Here is a 13,819-nt window from a genome sequence, read left to right as displayed (position 1 = left end):
GGCCTGAGTACGCCTGATCTCGTCTGATCTCGGAAGCTAAGCAGGGTCGGGCCTGGTTAGTACTTGGATGGGAGACTTCCTGGGAATACCAGGTGATGTAAGCTTTTTGTCAACTCTTTGTCCGTTTTTTCCCACAAGGCTGATATATGCAATTTCTTCCACTTTTTGAGTGACACAAAGATGCTTATCTAAATGGTGAAAATGCAACAGCTGTTAATCAGACTCACTTTCACTTTACATAGTGCACCAAGAGATAGTTTCTCGCTTACGACCACACCGGCCTGAGTACGCCTGATCTCGTCTGATCTCGGAAGCTAAGCAGGGTCGGGCCTGGTTAGTACTTGGATGGGAGACTTCCTGGGAATACCAGGTGCTGTAAGCTTTTTGTCAACTCTTTGTCCGTTTTTCCCACAAGGCTGAAATATGTGCCCTTGCTTTGAAATAAGTAAGCAAGTTTAGTTTGTATTTCATCCAACAATCTGTGCTACAAATTATGGCTGCAGTATATGCAATTTCTTCCACTTTTTGAGTGACACAAAGATGCTTATCTAAATGGTGAAAATGCAACAGCTGTTAATCAGACTCACTTTCACTTTACATAGTGCACCAAGACATAGTTTCTCGCTTACGACCACACCGGCCTGAGTACGCCTGATCTCGTCTGATCTCGGAAGCTAAGCAGGGTCGGGCCTGGTTAGTACTTGGATGGGAGACTTCCTGGGAATACCAGGTGCTTTTGTCACTGCTTTTGTCAACTCTTTGTCCGTTTATTCCCACAAGGCTGAAATATGTGCCCTTGCTTTGAAATAAGTAAGCAAGTTTAGTTTGTATTTCATCCAACAATCTGTGCTACAAATTATGGCTGCAGTATATGCAATTTCTTCCACTTTTTGAGTGACACAAAGATGCTTATCTAAATGGTGAAAATGCAACAGCTGTTAATCAGACTCACTTTCACTTTACATAGTGCACCAAGAGATAGTTTCTCGCTTACGACCACACCGGCCTGAGTACGCCTGATCTCGTCTGATCTCGGAAGCTAAGCAGGGTCGGGCCTGGTTAGTACTTGGATGGGAGACTTCCTGGGAATACCAGGTGCTGTAAGCTTTTTGTCAACTCTTTGTCCGTTTATTCCCACAAGGCTGAAATATGTGCCCTTGCTTTGAAATAAGTAAGCAAGTTTAGTTTGTATTTCATCCAACAATCTGTGCTACAAATTATGGCTGCAGTATATGCAATTTCTTCCACTTTTTGAGTGACACAAAGATGCTTATCTAAATGGTGAAAATGCAACAGCTGTTAATCAGACTCACTTTCACTTTACATAGTGCACCAAGACATAGTTTCTCGCTTACGACCACACCGGCCTGAGTACGCCTGATCTCGTCTGATCTCGGAAGCTAAGCAGGGTCGGGCCTGGTTAGTACTTGGATGGGAGACTTCCTGGGAATACCAGGTGCTGTAAGCTTTTTGTCAACTCTTTGTCCAACTTTTCCCACAAGGCTGAAATATGTGCCCTTGCTTTGAAATAAGTAAGCAAGTTTAGTTTGTATTTCATCCAACAATCTGTGCTACAAATTATGGCTGCAGTATATGCAATTTCTTCCACTTTTTGAGTGACACAAAGATGCTTATCTAAATGGTGAAAATGCAACAGCTGTTAATCAGACTCACTTTCACTTTACATAGTGCACCAAGAGGTAGTTTCTCGCTTACGACCACACCGGCCTGAGTACGCCTGATCTCGTCTGATCTCGGAAGCTAAGCAGGGTCGGGCCTGGTTAGTACTTGGATGGGAGACTTCCTGGGAATACCAGGTGCTGTAAGCTTTTTGTCAACTCTTTGTCCGTTTATTCCCACAAGGCTGAAATATGTGCCCTTGCTTTGAAATAAGTAAGCAAGTTTAGTTTGTATTTCATCCAACAATCTGTGCTACAAATTATGGCTGCAGTATATGCAATTTCTTCCACTTTTTGAGTGACACAAAGATGCTTATCTAAATGGTGAAAATGCAACAGCTGTTAATCAGACTCACTTTCACTTTACATAGTGCACCAAGAAATAGTTTCTCGCTTACGACCACACCGGCCTGAGTACGCCTGATCTCGTCTGATCTCGGAAGCTAAGCAGGGTCGGGCCTGGTTAGTACTTGGATGGGAGACTTCCTGGGAATACCAGGTGCTGTAAGCTTTTGTCACTGCCTTGTGGAATTTCAACTCTTTGTCCGTTTGCTTTGAAATAAGTAAGCAAGTTTAGTTTGTATTTCATCCAACAATCTTTCAACTCTTTGTCCGTTTATTCCCACAAGGCTGAAATATGTGCCCTTGCTTTGAAATAAGTAAGCAAGTTTAGTTTGTATTTCATCCAACAATCTGTGCTACAAATTATGGCTGCAGTATATGCAATTTCTTCCACTTTTTGAGTGACACAAAGATGCTTATCTAAATGGTGAAAATGCAACAGCTGTTAATCAGACTCACTTTCATTTTACATAGTGCACCAAGAGATAATTTCTCGCTTACGACCACACCGGCCTGAGTACGCCTGATCTCGTCTGATCTCGGAAGCTAAGCAGGGTCGGGCCTGGTTAGTACTTGGATGGGAGACTTCTTCATCCAACAATCTGTGCTACAAATTATGGCTGCAGTATATGCAATTTCTTCCACTTTTTGAGTGACACAAAGATGCTTATCTAAATGGTGAAAATGCAACAGCTGTTAATCAGACTCACTTTCACTTTACATAGTGCACCAAGAGATAGTTTCTCGCTTACGACCACACCGGCCTGAGTACGCCTGATCTCGTCTGATCTCGGAAGCTAAGCAGGGTCGGGCCTGGTTAGTACTTGGATGGGAGACTTCCTGGGAATACCAGGTGCTGTAAGCTTTTTGTCACTGCCTTGTGGAATTTCAACTCTTTGTCCGTTTATTCCCACAAGGCTGAAATATGTGCCCTTGCTTTGAAATAAGTAAGCAAGTTTAGTTTGTATTTCATCCAACAATCTGTGCTACAAATTATGGCTGCAGTATATGCAATTTCTTCCACTTTTTGAGTGACACAAAGATGCTTATCTAAATGGTGAAAATGCAACAGCTGTTAATCAGACTCACTTTCACTTTACATAGTGCACCAAGAGATAGTTTCTCGCTTACGACCACACCGGCCTGAGTACGCCTGATCTCGTCTGATCTCGGAAGCTAAGCAGGGTCGGGCCTGGTTAGTACTTGGATGGGAGACTTCCTGGGAATACCAGGTGCTGTAAGCTTTTTGTCACTGCCTTGTGGAATTTCAACTCTTTGTCCGTTTTTTTTATGTGCCCTTGCTTTGAAATAAGTAAGCAAGTTTAGTTTGTATTTCATCCAACAATCTGTGCTACAAATTATGGCTGCAGTATATGCAATTTCTTCCACTTTTTGAGTGACACAAAGATGCTTATCTAAATGGTGAAAATGCAACAGCTGTTAATCAGACTCACTTTCACTTTACATAGTGCACCAAGAAATAGTTTCTCGCTTACGACCACACCGGCCTGAGTACGCCTGATCTCGTCTGATCTCGGAAGCTAAGCAGGGTCGGGCCTGGTTAGTACTTGGATGGGAGACTTCCTGGGAATACCAGGTGATGTAAGCTTTTTGTCACTGCCTTGTGGAATTTCAACTCTTTGTCCGTTTACTCTTTGTCCGTTTATTCCCACAAGGCTGAAATATGTGCCCTTGCTTTGAAATAAGTAAGCAAGTTTAGTTTGTATTTCATCCAACAATCTGTGCTACAAATTATGGCTGCAGTATATGCAATTTCTTCCACTTTTTGAGTGACACAAAGATGCTTATCTAAATGGTGAAAATGCAACAGCTGTTAATCAGACTCACTTTCACTTTACATAGTGCACCAAGAAATAGTTTCTCGCTTACGACCACACCGGCCTGAGTACGCCTGATCTCGTCTGATCTCGGAAGCTAAGCAGGGTCGGGCCTGGTTAGTACTTGGATGGGAGACTTCCTGGGAATACCAGGTGATGTAAGCTTTTTCACTGTCAACTCTTTGTCCGTTTTTTCCCACAAGGCTGAAATATGTGCCCTTGCTTTGAAATAAGTAAGCAAGTTTAGTTTGTATTTCATCCAACAATCTGTGCTACAAATTATGGCTGCAGTATATGCAATTTCTTCCACTTTTTGAGTGACACAAAGATGCTTATCTAAATGGTGAAAATGCAACAGCTGTTAATCAGACTCACTTTCACTTTACATAGTGCACCAAGAAATAGTTTCTTGCTTACGACCACACCGGCCTGAGTACGCCTGATCTCGTCTGATCTCGGAAGCTAAGCAGGGTCGGGCCTGGTTAGTACTTGGATGGGAGACTTCCTGGGAATACCAGGTGATGTAAGCTTTTGTCAACTCTTTGTCCGTTTTTTCCCACAAGGCTGAAATATGTGCCCTTGCTTTGAAATAAGTAAGCAAGTTTAGTTTGTATTTCATCCAACAATCTGTGCTAAATATGTGCAAATTATTTAGGCCAACAATCTGTGCTAAATTAAATTATGGCAGTATATGCAATTTCTTCCACTTTTTGAGTGACACAAAGATGCTTATCTAAATGGTGAAAATGCAACAGCTGTTAATCAGACTCACTTTCACTTTACATAGTGCACCAAGAAATAGTTTCTCGCTTACGACCACACCGGCCTGAGTACGCCTGATCTCGTCTGATCTCGGAAGCTAAGCAGGGTCGGGCCTGGTTAGTACTTGGATGGGAGACTTCCTGGGAATACCAGGTGATGTAAGCTTTTTCACTCAACTCTTTGTCCGTTTTTTCCCACAAGGCTGAAATATGTGCCCTTGCTTTGAAATAAGTAAGCAAGTTTAGTTTGTATTTCATCCAACAATCTGTGCTACAAATTATGGCTGCAGTATATGCAATTTCTTCCACTTTTTGAGTGACACAAAGATGCTTATCTAAATGGTGAAAATGCAACAGCTGTTAATCAGACTCACTTTCACTTTACATAGTGCACCAAGAGATAATTTCTAGCTTACGACCACACGGGCTGAGTACGCCTGATCTCGTCTGATCTCGGAAGCTAAGCAGGGTCGGGCCTGGTTAGTACTTGGATGGGAGACTTCCTGGGAATACCAGGTGCTGTAAGCTTTTTGTCACTGCCTTGTGGAATTTCAACTCTTTGTCCGTTTATTCCCACAAGGCTGAAATATGTGCCCTTGCTTTGAAATAAGTAAGCAAGTTTAGTTTGTATTTCATCCAACAATCTGTGCTACAAATTATGGCTGCAGTATATGCAATTTCTTCCACTTTTTGAGTGACACAAAGATGCTTATCTAAATGGTGAAAATGCAACAGCTGTTAATCAGACTCACTTTCACTTTACATAGTGCACCAAGAGATAGTTTCTCGCTTACGACCACACCGGCCTGAGTACGCCTGATCTCGTCTGATCTCGGAAGCTAAGCAGGGTCGGGCCTGGTTAGTACTTGGATGGGAGACTTCCTGGGAATACCAGGTGCTGTAAGCTTTTTGTCACTGCCTTGGAATTTCAACTCTTTGTCCGTTTTTCCCACAAGGCTGAAATATGTGCCCTTGCTTTGAAATAAGTAAGCAAGTTTAGTTTGTATTTCATCCAACAATCTGTGCTACAAATTATGGCTGCAGTATATGCAATTTCTTCCACTTTTTGAGTGACACAAAGATGCTTATCTAAATGGTGAAAATGCAACAGCTGTTAATCAGACTCACTTTCACTTTACATAGTGCACCAAGAGATAGTTTCTCGCTTACGACCACACCGGCCTGAGTACGCCTGATCTCGTCTGATCTCGGAAGCTAAGCAGGGTCGGGCCTGGTTAGTACTTGGATGGGAGACTTCCTGGGAATACCAGGTGCTGTAAGCTTTTTGTCACTGCCTTGTGGAATTTCAACTCTTTGTCCGTTTTTTCCCACAAGGCTGAAATATGTGCCCTTGCTTTGAAATAAGTAAGCAAGTTTAGTTTGTATTTCATCCAACAATCTGTGCTACAAATTATGGCTGCAGTATATGCAATTTCTTCCACTTTTTGAGTGACACAAAGATGCTTATCTAAATGGTGAAAATGCAACAGCTGTTAATCAGACTCACTTTCACTTTACATAGTGCACCAAGAGATAGTTTCTCGCTTACGACCACACCGGCCTGAGTACGCCTGATCTCGTCTGATCTCGGAAGCTAAGCAGGGTCGGGCCTGGTTAGTACTTGGATGGGAGACTTCCTGGGAATACCAGGTGCTGTAAGCTTTTTGTCAACTCTTTGTCAACTCTTTGTCCGTTTATTCCCACAAGGCTGAAATATGTGCCCTTGCTTTGAAATAAGTAAGCAAGTTTAGTTTGTATTTCATCCAACAATCTGTGCTACAAATTATGGCTGCAGTATATGCAATTTCTTCCACTTTTTGAGTGACACAAAGATGCTTATCTAAATGGTGAAAATGCAACAGCTGTTAATCAGACTCACTTTCACTTTCTCGCTTACGACCACACCGGCCTGAGTACGCCTGATCTCGTCTGATCTCGGAAGCTAAGCAGGGTCGGGCCTGGTTAGTACTTGGATGGGAGACTTCCTGGGAATACCAGGTGCTGTAAGCTTTTTGTCACTGCCTTGTGGAATTTCAACTCTTTGTCCGTTTTTTCCCACAAGGCTGAAATATGTGCCCTTGCTTTGAAATAAGTAAGCAAGTTTAGTTTGTATTTCATCCAACAATCTGTGCTACAAATTATGGCTGCAGTATATGCAATTTCTTCCACTTTTTGAGTGACACAAAGATGCTTATCTAAATGGTGAAAATGCAACAGCTGTTAATCAGACTCACTTTCACTTTACATAGTGCACCAAGAGATAGTTTCTCGCTTACGACCACACCGGCCTGAGTACGCCTGATCTCGTCTGATCTCGGAAGCTAAGCAGGGTCGGGCCTGGTTAGTACTTGGATGGGAGACTTCCTGGGAATAGGTGGTGCTGAGCTTTTTGTCACTGCCTTGTGGAATTTCAACTCTTTGTCCGTTTTTTCCCACAAGGCTGAAATATGTGCCCTTGCTTTGAAATAAGTAAGCAAGTTTAGTTTGTATTTCATCCAACAATCTGTGCTACAAATTATGGCTGCAGTATATGCAATTTCTTCCACTTTTTGAGTGACACAAAGATGCTTATCTAAATGGTGAAAATGCAACAGCTGTTAATCAGACTCACTTTCACTTTACATAGTGCACCAAGAGATAGTTTCTCGCTTACGACCACACCGGCCTGAGTACGCCTGATCTCGTCTGATCTCGGAAGCTAAGCAGGGTCGGGCCTGGTTAGTACTTGGATGGGAGACTTCCTGGGAATACCAGGTGCTGTAAGCTTTTTGTCACTGCCTTGTGGAATTTCAACTCTTTGTCCGTTTTTCCCACAAGGCTGAAATATGTGCCCTTGCTTTGAAATAAGTAAGCAAGTTTAGTTTGTATTTCATCCAACAATCTGTGCTACAAATTATGGCTGCAGTATATGCAATTTCTTCCACTTTTTGAGTGACACAAAGATGCTTATCTAAATGGTGAAAATGCAACAGCTGTTAATCAGACTCACTTTCACTTTACATAGTGCACCAAGAGATAGTTTCTCGCTTACGACCACACCGGCCTGAGTACGCCTGATCTCGTCTGATCTCGGAAGCTAAGCAGGGTCGGGCCTGGTTAGTACTTGGATGGGAGACTTCCTGGGAATACCAGGTGCTGTAAGCTTTTTGTCAACTCTTTGTCCGTTTTTTTTTTCCCACAAGGCTGAAATATGTGCCCTTGCTTTGAAATAAGTAAGCAAGTTTAGTTTGTATTTCATCCAACAATCTGTGCTACAAATTATGGCTGCAGTATATGCAATTTCTTCCACTTTTTGAGTGACACAAAGATGCTTATCTAAATGGTGAAAATGCAACAGCTGTTAATCAGACTCACTTTCACTTTACATAGTGCACCAAGAGATAGTTTCTCGCTTACGACCACACCGGCCTGAGTACGCCTGATCTCGTCTGATCTCGGAAGCTAAGCAGGGTCGGGCCTGGTTAGTACTTGGATGGGAGACTTCCTGGGAATACCAGGTGCTGTAAGCTTTTTGTCAACTCTTTGTCCGTTTTTTCCCACAAGGCTGAAATATGTGCCCTTGCTTTGAAATAAGTAAGCAAGTTTAGTTTGTATTTCATCCAACAATCTGTGCTACAAATTATGGCTGCAGTATATGCAATTTCTTCCACTTTTTGAGTGACACAAAGATGCTTATCTAAATGGTGAAAATGCAACAGCTGTTAATCAGACTCACTTTCACTTTACATAGTGCACCAAGAGATAGTTTCTCTTACGCTTACGACCACACCGGCCTGAGTACGCCTGATCTCGTCTGATCTCGGAAGCTAAGCAGGGTCGGGCCTGGTTAGTACTTGGATGGGAGACTTCCTGGGAATACCAGGTGCTGTAAGCTTTTTGTCACTGCCTTGTGGAATTTCAACTCTTTGTCCGTTTTTTTCCCACAAGGCTGAAATATGTGCCCTTGCTTTGAAATAAGTAAGCAAGTTTAGTTTGTATTTCATCCAACAATCTGTGCTACAAATTATGGCTGCAGTATATGCAATTTCTTCCACTTTTTGAGTGACACAAAGATGCTTATCTAAATGGTGAAAATGCAACAGCTGTTAATCAGACTCACTTTCACTTTACATAGTGCACCAAGAGATAGTTTCTCGCTTACGACCACACCGGCCTGAGTACGCCTGATCTCGTCTGATCTCGGAAGCTAAGCAGGGTCGGGCCTGGTTAGTACTTGGATGGGAGACTTCCTGGGAATACCAGGTGCTGTAAGCTTTTTGTCACTGCCTTGTGGAATTTCAACTCTTTGTCCGTTTTTTCCCACAAGGCTGAAATATGTGCCCTTGCTTTGAAATAAGTAAGCAAGTTTAGTTTGTATTTCATCCAACAATCTGTGCTACAAATTATGGCTGCAGTATATGCAATTTCTTCCACTTTTTGAGTGACACAAAGATGCTTATCTAAATGGTGAAAATGCAACAGCTGTTAATCAGACTCACTTTCACTTTACATAGTGCACCAAGAGATAGTTTCTCGCTTACGACCACACCGGCCTGAGTACGCCTGATCTCGTCTGATCTCGGAAGCTAAGCAGGGTCGGGCCTGGTTAGTACTTGGATGGGAGACTTCCTGGGAATACCAGGTGCTGTAAGCTTTTTGTCAACTCTTTGTCCGTTTTTTCCCACAAGGCTGAAATATGTGCCCTTGCTTTGAAATAAGTAAGCAAGTTTAGTTTGTATTTCATCCAACAATCTGTGCTACAAATTATGGCTGCAGTATATGCAATTTCTTCCACTTTTTGAGTGACACAAAGATGCTTATCTAAATGGTGAAAATGCAACAGCTGTTAATCAGACTCACTTTCACTTTACATAGTGCACCAAGAAATAGTTTCTCGCTTACGACCACACCGGCCTGAGTACGCCTGATCTCGTCTGATCTCGGAAGCTAAGCAGGGTCGGGCCTGGTTAGTACTTGGATGGGAGACTTCCTGGGAATACCAGGTGCTGTAAGCTTTTTGTCAACTCTTTGTCCGTTTTTTCCCACAAGGCTGAAATATGTGCCCTTGCTTTGAAATAAGTAAGCAAGTTTAGTTTGTATTTCATCCAACAATCTGTGCTACAAATTATGGCTGCAGTATATGCAATTTCTTCCACTTTTTGAGTGACACAAAGATGCTTATCTAAATGGTGAAAATGCAACAGCTGTTAATCAGACTCACTTTCACTTTACATAGTGCACCAAGAGATAGTTTCTCGCTTACGACCACACCGGCCTGAGTACGCCTGATCTCGTCTGATCTCGGAAGCTAAGCAGGGTCGGGCCTGGTTAGTACTTGGATGGGAGACTTCCTGGGAATACCAGGTGCTGTAAGCTTTTTGTCACTGCCTTGTGGAATTTCAACTCTTTGTCCGTTTTTTCCCACAAGGCTGAAATATGTGCCCTTGCTTTGAAATAAGTAAGCAAGTTTAGTTTGTATTTCATCCAACAATCTGTGCTACAAATTATGGCTGCAGTATATGCAATTTCTTCCACTTTTTGAGTGACACAAAGATGCTTATCTAAATGGTGAAAATGCAACAGCTGTTAATCAGACTCACTTTCACTTTACATAGTGCACCAAGAAATAGTTTCTTTCGCTTACGACCACACCGGCCTGAGTACGCCTGATCTCGTCTGATCTCGGAAGCTAAGCAGGGTCGGGCCTGGTTAGTACTTGGATGGGAGACTTCCTGGGAATACCAGGTGCTGTAAGCTTTTTGTCAACTCTTTGTCCGTTTTTTTTTTTCCCACAAGGCTGAAATATGTGCCCTTGCTTTGAAATAAGTAAGCAAGTTTAGTTTGTATTTCATCCAACAATCTGTGCTACAAATTATGGCTGCAGTATATGCAATTTCTTCCACTTTTGAGTGACACAAAGATGCTTATCTAAATGGTGAAAATGCAACAGCTGTTAATCAGACTCACTTTCACTTTACATAGTGCACCAAGAGATAGTTTCTCGCTTACGACCACACCGGCCTGAGTACGCCTGATCTCGTCTGATCTCGGAAGCTAAGCAGGGTCGGGCCTGGTTAGTACTTGGATGGGAGACTTCCTGGGAATACCAGGTGCTGTAAGCTTTTTGTCACTGCCTTGTGGAATTTCAACTCTTTGTCCGTTTTTTCCCACAAGGCTGAAATATGTGCCCTTGCTTTGAAATAAGTAAGCAAGTTTAGTTTGTATTTCATCCAACAATCTGTGCTACAAATTATGGCTGCAGTATATGCAATTTCTTCCACTTTTTGAGTGACACAAAGATGCTTATCTAAATGGTGAAAATGCAACAGCTGTTAATCAGACTCACTTTCACTTTACATAGTGCACCAAGAAATAGTTTCTCGCTTACGACCACACCGGCCTGAGTACGCCTGATCTCGTCTGATCTCGGAAGCTAAGCAGGGTCGGGCCTGGTTAGTACTTGGATGGGAGACTTCCTGGGAATACCAGGTGCTGTAAGCTTTTTGTCAACTCTTTGTCCGTTTTTTCCCACAAGGCTGAAATATGTGCCCTTGCTTTGAAATAAGTAAGCAAGTTTAGTTTGTATTTCATCCAACAATCTGTGCTACAAATTATGGCTGCAGTATATGCAATTTCTTCCACTTTTTGAGTGACACAAAGATGCTTATCTAAATGGTGAAAATGCAACAGCTGTTAATCAGACTCACTTTCACTTTACATAGTGCACCAAGAAATAGTTTCTCGCTTACGACCACACCGGCCTGAGTACGCCTGATCTCGTCTGATCTCGGAAGCTAAGCAGGGTCGGGCCTGGTTAGTACTTGGATGGGAGACTTCCTGGGAATACCAGGTGCTGTAAGCTTTTTGTCACTGCCTTGTGGAATTTCAACTCTTTGTCCGTTTTTCCCACTAGGCTGAAATATGTGCCCTTGCTTTGAAATAAGTAAGCAAGTTTAGTTTGTATTTCATCCAACAATCTGTGCTACAAATTATGGCTGCAGTATATGCAATTTCTTCCACTTTTTGAGTGACACAAAGATGCTTATCTAAATGGTGAAAATGCAACAGCTGTTAATCAGACTCACTTTCACTTTACATAGTGCACCAAGAAATAGTTTCTCGCTTACGACCACACCGGCCTGAGTACGCCTGATCTCGTCTGATCTCGGAAGCTAAGCAGGGTCGGGCCTGGTTAGTACTTGGATGGGAGACTTCCTGGGAATACCAGGTGCTGTAAGCTTTTTGTCAACTCTTTGTCCGTTTTTTCCCACAAGGCTGAAATATGTGCCCTTGCTTTGAAATAAGTAAGCAAGTTTAGTTTGTATTTCATCCAACAATCTGTGCTACAAATTATGGCTGCAGTATATGCAATTTCTTCCACTTTTTGAGTGACAAAAAGATGCTTATCTAAATGGTGAAAATGCAACAGCTGTTAATCAGACTCACTTTCACTTTACATAGTGCACCAAGAAATAGTTTCTCGCTTACGACCACACCGGCCTGAGTACGCCTGATCTCGTCTGATCTCGGAAGCTAAGCAGGGTCGGGCCTGGTTAGTACTTGGATGGGAGACTTCCTGGGAATACCAGGTGATGTAAGCTTTTTGTCAACTCTTTGTCCGTTTTTTCCCACAAGGCTGAAATATGTGCCCTTGCTTTGAAATAAGTAAGCAAGTTTAGTTTGTATTTCATCCAACAATCTGTGCTACAAATTATGGCTGCAGTATATGCAATTTCTTCCACTTTTTGAGTGACACAAAGATGCTTATCTAAATGGTGAAAATGCAACAGCTGTTAATCAGACTCACTTTCACTTTACATAGTGCACCAAGAAATAGTTTCTCGCTTACGACCACACCGGCCTGAGTACGCCTGATCTCGTCTGATCTCGGAAGCTAAGCAGGGTCGGGCCTGGTTAGTACTTGGATGGGAGACTTCCTGGGAATACCAGGTGCTGTAAGCTTTTTGTCAACTCTTTGTCCGTTTTTTCCCACAAGGCTGAAATATGTGCCCTTGCTTTGAAATAAGTAAGCAAGTTTAGTTTGTATTTCATCCAACAATCTGTGCTACAAATTATGGCTGCAGTATATGCAATTTCTTCCACTTTTTGAGTGACACAAAGATGCTTATCTAAATGGTGAAAATGCAACAGCTGTTAATCAGACTCACTTTCACTTTACATAGTGCACCAAGAAATAGTTTCTCGCTTACGACCACACCGGCCTGAGTACGCCTGATCTCGTCTGATCTCGGAAGCTAAGCAGGGTCGGGCCTGGTTAGTACTTGGATGGGAGACTTCCTGGGAATACCAGGTGCTGTAAGCTTTTTGTCACTGCCTTGTGGAATTTCAACTCTTTGTCCGTTTTTTCCCACAAGGCTGAAATATGTGCCCTTGCTTTGAAATAAGTAAGCAAGTTTAGTTTGTATTTCATCCAACAATCTGTGCTACAAATTATGGCTGCAGTATATGCAATTTCTTCCACTTTTTGAGTGACACAAAGATGCTTATCTAAATGGTGAAAATGCAACAGCTGTTAATCAGACTCACTTTCACTTTACATAGTGCACCAAGAAATAGTTTCTCGCTTACGACCACACCGGCCTGAGTACGCCTGATCTCGTCTGATCTCGGAAGCTAAGCAGGGTCGGGCCTGGTTAGTACTTGGATGGGAGACTTCCTGGGAATACCAGGTGATGTAAGCTTTTTGTCAACTCTTTGTCCGTTTTTTTTTTTCCCACAAGGCTGAAATATGTGCCCTTGCTTTGAAATAAGTAAGCAAGTTTAGTTTGTATTTCATCCAACAATCTGTGCTACAAATTATGGCTGCAGTATATGCAATTTCTTCCACTTTTTGAGTGACACAAAGATGCTTATCTAAATGGTGAAAATGCAACAGCTGTTAATCAGACTCACTTTCACTTTACATAGTGCACCAAGAAATAGTTTCTTGCTTACGACCACACCGGCCTGAGTACGCCTGATCTCGTCTGATCTCGGAAGCTAAGCAGGGTCGGGCCTGGTTAGTACTTGGATGGGAGACTTCCTGGGAATACCAGGTGCTGTAAGCTTTTTGTCACTGCCTTGTGGAATTTCAACTCTTTGTCCGTTTTTTCCCACAAGGCTGAAATATGTGCCCTTGCTTTGAAATAAGTAAGCAAGTTTAGTTTGTATTTCATCCAACAATCTGTGCTACAAATTATGGCTGCAGTATATGCAATTT

General features: G+C 42.4%; 33 non-coding genes and 4 pseudogenes across 33 annotated transcripts; all 37 read left to right on the top strand.

The window, feature by feature from the left end:
• On the top strand, nucleotides 1–104 carry LOC121842632 (annotated as a pseudogene; the record flags this gene model as incomplete).
• A 159-nt stretch (nucleotides 105–263) lies between these two features.
• LOC121842660 lies at nucleotides 264–382 on the top strand. The gene has a single exon (XR_006081222.1). It is a non-coding gene; the product is annotated as a 5S ribosomal RNA (ribosomal RNA).
• Nucleotides 383–623: 241 nt separating this feature from the next.
• LOC121842630 lies at nucleotides 624–742 on the top strand (annotated as a pseudogene).
• A 246-nt stretch (nucleotides 743–988) lies between these two features.
• On the top strand, nucleotides 989–1,107 carry LOC121842659. The gene has a single exon (XR_006081221.1). It is a non-coding gene; the product is annotated as a 5S ribosomal RNA (ribosomal RNA).
• A 242-nt stretch (nucleotides 1,108–1,349) lies between these two features.
• On the top strand, nucleotides 1,350–1,468 carry LOC121842658. The gene has a single exon (XR_006081220.1). It is a non-coding gene; the product is annotated as a 5S ribosomal RNA (ribosomal RNA).
• Nucleotides 1,469–1,710: 242 nt separating this feature from the next.
• LOC121842657 lies at nucleotides 1,711–1,829 on the top strand. Its single transcript, XR_006081219.1, has one exon. It is a non-coding gene; the product is annotated as a 5S ribosomal RNA (ribosomal RNA).
• A 242-nt stretch (nucleotides 1,830–2,071) lies between these two features.
• On the top strand, nucleotides 2,072–2,190 carry LOC121842656. The gene has a single exon (XR_006081218.1). It is a non-coding gene; the product is annotated as a 5S ribosomal RNA (ribosomal RNA).
• A 577-nt stretch (nucleotides 2,191–2,767) lies between these two features.
• Nucleotides 2,768–2,886, top strand: LOC121842655. The gene has a single exon (XR_006081217.1). It is a non-coding gene; the product is annotated as a 5S ribosomal RNA (ribosomal RNA).
• Nucleotides 2,887–3,146: 260 nt separating this feature from the next.
• Nucleotides 3,147–3,265, top strand: LOC121842654. Its single transcript, XR_006081216.1, has one exon. It is a non-coding gene; the product is annotated as a 5S ribosomal RNA (ribosomal RNA).
• Nucleotides 3,266–3,511: 246 nt separating this feature from the next.
• Nucleotides 3,512–3,630, top strand: LOC121842616. Its single transcript, XR_006081191.1, has one exon. It is a non-coding gene; the product is annotated as a 5S ribosomal RNA (ribosomal RNA).
• A 275-nt stretch (nucleotides 3,631–3,905) lies between these two features.
• On the top strand, nucleotides 3,906–4,024 carry LOC121842615. The gene has a single exon (XR_006081190.1). It is a non-coding gene; the product is annotated as a 5S ribosomal RNA (ribosomal RNA).
• Nucleotides 4,025–4,270: 246 nt separating this feature from the next.
• LOC121842614 lies at nucleotides 4,271–4,389 on the top strand. Its single transcript, XR_006081189.1, has one exon. It is a non-coding gene; the product is annotated as a 5S ribosomal RNA (ribosomal RNA).
• A 278-nt stretch (nucleotides 4,390–4,667) lies between these two features.
• LOC121842613 lies at nucleotides 4,668–4,786 on the top strand. Its single transcript, XR_006081188.1, has one exon. It is a non-coding gene; the product is annotated as a 5S ribosomal RNA (ribosomal RNA).
• A 244-nt stretch (nucleotides 4,787–5,030) lies between these two features.
• Nucleotides 5,031–5,148, top strand: LOC121842627 (annotated as a pseudogene).
• A 260-nt stretch (nucleotides 5,149–5,408) lies between these two features.
• Nucleotides 5,409–5,527, top strand: LOC121842653. Its single transcript, XR_006081215.1, has one exon. It is a non-coding gene; the product is annotated as a 5S ribosomal RNA (ribosomal RNA).
• A 257-nt stretch (nucleotides 5,528–5,784) lies between these two features.
• LOC121842652 lies at nucleotides 5,785–5,903 on the top strand. The gene has a single exon (XR_006081214.1). It is a non-coding gene; the product is annotated as a 5S ribosomal RNA (ribosomal RNA).
• Nucleotides 5,904–6,163: 260 nt separating this feature from the next.
• Nucleotides 6,164–6,282, top strand: LOC121842650. The gene has a single exon (XR_006081212.1). It is a non-coding gene; the product is annotated as a 5S ribosomal RNA (ribosomal RNA).
• Nucleotides 6,283–6,511: 229 nt separating this feature from the next.
• LOC121842649 lies at nucleotides 6,512–6,630 on the top strand. The gene has a single exon (XR_006081211.1). It is a non-coding gene; the product is annotated as a 5S ribosomal RNA (ribosomal RNA).
• Nucleotides 6,631–6,890: 260 nt separating this feature from the next.
• Nucleotides 6,891–7,007, top strand: LOC121842631 (annotated as a pseudogene).
• Nucleotides 7,008–7,267: 260 nt separating this feature from the next.
• LOC121842648 lies at nucleotides 7,268–7,386 on the top strand. Its single transcript, XR_006081210.1, has one exon. It is a non-coding gene; the product is annotated as a 5S ribosomal RNA (ribosomal RNA).
• A 259-nt stretch (nucleotides 7,387–7,645) lies between these two features.
• Nucleotides 7,646–7,764, top strand: LOC121842647. The gene has a single exon (XR_006081209.1). It is a non-coding gene; the product is annotated as a 5S ribosomal RNA (ribosomal RNA).
• A 246-nt stretch (nucleotides 7,765–8,010) lies between these two features.
• On the top strand, nucleotides 8,011–8,129 carry LOC121842646. The gene has a single exon (XR_006081208.1). It is a non-coding gene; the product is annotated as a 5S ribosomal RNA (ribosomal RNA).
• Nucleotides 8,130–8,375: 246 nt separating this feature from the next.
• LOC121842645 lies at nucleotides 8,376–8,494 on the top strand. The gene has a single exon (XR_006081207.1). It is a non-coding gene; the product is annotated as a 5S ribosomal RNA (ribosomal RNA).
• Nucleotides 8,495–8,755: 261 nt separating this feature from the next.
• LOC121842644 lies at nucleotides 8,756–8,874 on the top strand. Its single transcript, XR_006081206.1, has one exon. It is a non-coding gene; the product is annotated as a 5S ribosomal RNA (ribosomal RNA).
• A 260-nt stretch (nucleotides 8,875–9,134) lies between these two features.
• LOC121842643 lies at nucleotides 9,135–9,253 on the top strand. The gene has a single exon (XR_006081205.1). It is a non-coding gene; the product is annotated as a 5S ribosomal RNA (ribosomal RNA).
• A 242-nt stretch (nucleotides 9,254–9,495) lies between these two features.
• On the top strand, nucleotides 9,496–9,614 carry LOC121842642. The gene has a single exon (XR_006081204.1). It is a non-coding gene; the product is annotated as a 5S ribosomal RNA (ribosomal RNA).
• Nucleotides 9,615–9,856: 242 nt separating this feature from the next.
• On the top strand, nucleotides 9,857–9,975 carry LOC121842641. The gene has a single exon (XR_006081203.1). It is a non-coding gene; the product is annotated as a 5S ribosomal RNA (ribosomal RNA).
• A 262-nt stretch (nucleotides 9,976–10,237) lies between these two features.
• Nucleotides 10,238–10,356, top strand: LOC121842639. Its single transcript, XR_006081201.1, has one exon. It is a non-coding gene; the product is annotated as a 5S ribosomal RNA (ribosomal RNA).
• A 246-nt stretch (nucleotides 10,357–10,602) lies between these two features.
• Nucleotides 10,603–10,721, top strand: LOC121842638. Its single transcript, XR_006081200.1, has one exon. It is a non-coding gene; the product is annotated as a 5S ribosomal RNA (ribosomal RNA).
• A 260-nt stretch (nucleotides 10,722–10,981) lies between these two features.
• LOC121842637 lies at nucleotides 10,982–11,100 on the top strand. The gene has a single exon (XR_006081199.1). It is a non-coding gene; the product is annotated as a 5S ribosomal RNA (ribosomal RNA).
• A 242-nt stretch (nucleotides 11,101–11,342) lies between these two features.
• Nucleotides 11,343–11,461, top strand: LOC121842636. Its single transcript, XR_006081198.1, has one exon. It is a non-coding gene; the product is annotated as a 5S ribosomal RNA (ribosomal RNA).
• Nucleotides 11,462–11,720: 259 nt separating this feature from the next.
• Nucleotides 11,721–11,839, top strand: LOC121842635. The gene has a single exon (XR_006081197.1). It is a non-coding gene; the product is annotated as a 5S ribosomal RNA (ribosomal RNA).
• A 242-nt stretch (nucleotides 11,840–12,081) lies between these two features.
• Nucleotides 12,082–12,200, top strand: LOC121842612. Its single transcript, XR_006081187.1, has one exon. It is a non-coding gene; the product is annotated as a 5S ribosomal RNA (ribosomal RNA).
• A 242-nt stretch (nucleotides 12,201–12,442) lies between these two features.
• LOC121842634 lies at nucleotides 12,443–12,561 on the top strand. The gene has a single exon (XR_006081196.1). It is a non-coding gene; the product is annotated as a 5S ribosomal RNA (ribosomal RNA).
• Nucleotides 12,562–12,803: 242 nt separating this feature from the next.
• LOC121842633 lies at nucleotides 12,804–12,922 on the top strand. The gene has a single exon (XR_006081195.1). It is a non-coding gene; the product is annotated as a 5S ribosomal RNA (ribosomal RNA).
• A 260-nt stretch (nucleotides 12,923–13,182) lies between these two features.
• LOC121842611 lies at nucleotides 13,183–13,301 on the top strand. The gene has a single exon (XR_006081186.1). It is a non-coding gene; the product is annotated as a 5S ribosomal RNA (ribosomal RNA).
• Nucleotides 13,302–13,548: 247 nt separating this feature from the next.
• Nucleotides 13,549–13,667, top strand: LOC121842629. Its single transcript, XR_006081194.1, has one exon. It is a non-coding gene; the product is annotated as a 5S ribosomal RNA (ribosomal RNA).
• Nucleotides 13,668–13,819: the final 152 nt, after the last annotated feature.

The sequence above is a fragment of the Oncorhynchus tshawytscha genome, unplaced genomic scaffold, assembly GCF_018296145.1.
Source record: "Oncorhynchus tshawytscha isolate Ot180627B unplaced genomic scaffold, Otsh_v2.0 Un_contig_8379_pilon_pilon, whole genome shotgun sequence".
Lineage (NCBI taxonomy): Eukaryota > Metazoa > Chordata > Actinopteri > Salmoniformes > Salmonidae > Oncorhynchus > Oncorhynchus tshawytscha.
The sequence above is the reverse complement of the archived record's forward strand: the minus strand, read 5'-3'. Positions and strand labels throughout refer to the sequence as shown.